Consider the following 579-nt stretch of genomic DNA (forward strand, 5'->3'; position numbering starts at 1 on the left):
CTTCAACACATCGTTTGAGTCGTATAGCTAATTTTTCTTCCAAACGGCTGGCTTCTCCTCTCTTATATCATCATTACCCTTTTCCACCTGCTAGGGTTGGCTCTACCCTTCGTGGAGTTACTTCGGCTCATTTTGAATTAAATTACTACCTAATACAACTGCCAACATATACTACTAATCGCTAACAACTCTTGTGTTTATTATTATAGAAAAGGAAAATTCTTACCGACTAATGACTTTATTTGCTTGTTCATGTTATCAGTTATTTGTGTTGTCCCTGTTTTGTGTTGTCCTTCCTATATTCTTTTTCCTCATTATTATTTAACTACCTAAAATTAAGTTTACTAACCCAAATAATTTTAGCATAAGTAGCCTTTGATTCAGCTTCTAATCGTATCATTTACGAAAGTGACCTTATTGGTCAGGGGTTCCGGTACACCTTTTACTAGTTTCCACAATTAGTGCCCTGGCTCAGACTTCTCTTCATCAATCGTGCTAATCTTTCACCTATTACTAAAGACTACCATGGAGAGGGGCAGCCTAATGAGCCTAAACTAATATTTGTAATCCCACTAGATT

General features: G+C 36.4%; 1 non-coding gene across 1 annotated transcript; it reads left to right on the forward strand.

Annotated features, from left to right (window-relative positions):
* Positions 1-467: 467 nt before the first annotated feature.
* Positions 468-579, forward strand: LOC122272823 (U5 spliceosomal RNA). Its single transcript, XR_006227306.1, has one exon. It is a non-coding gene; the product is annotated as a U5 spliceosomal RNA (small nuclear RNA).

The sequence above is a fragment of the Parasteatoda tepidariorum genome, chromosome 5, assembly GCF_982258835.1.
Source record: "Parasteatoda tepidariorum strain Cologne lab strain chromosome 5, Ptep-v5.0, whole genome shotgun sequence".
Taxonomy (NCBI): Eukaryota; Metazoa; Arthropoda; class Arachnida; order Araneae; family Theridiidae; genus Parasteatoda; species Parasteatoda tepidariorum.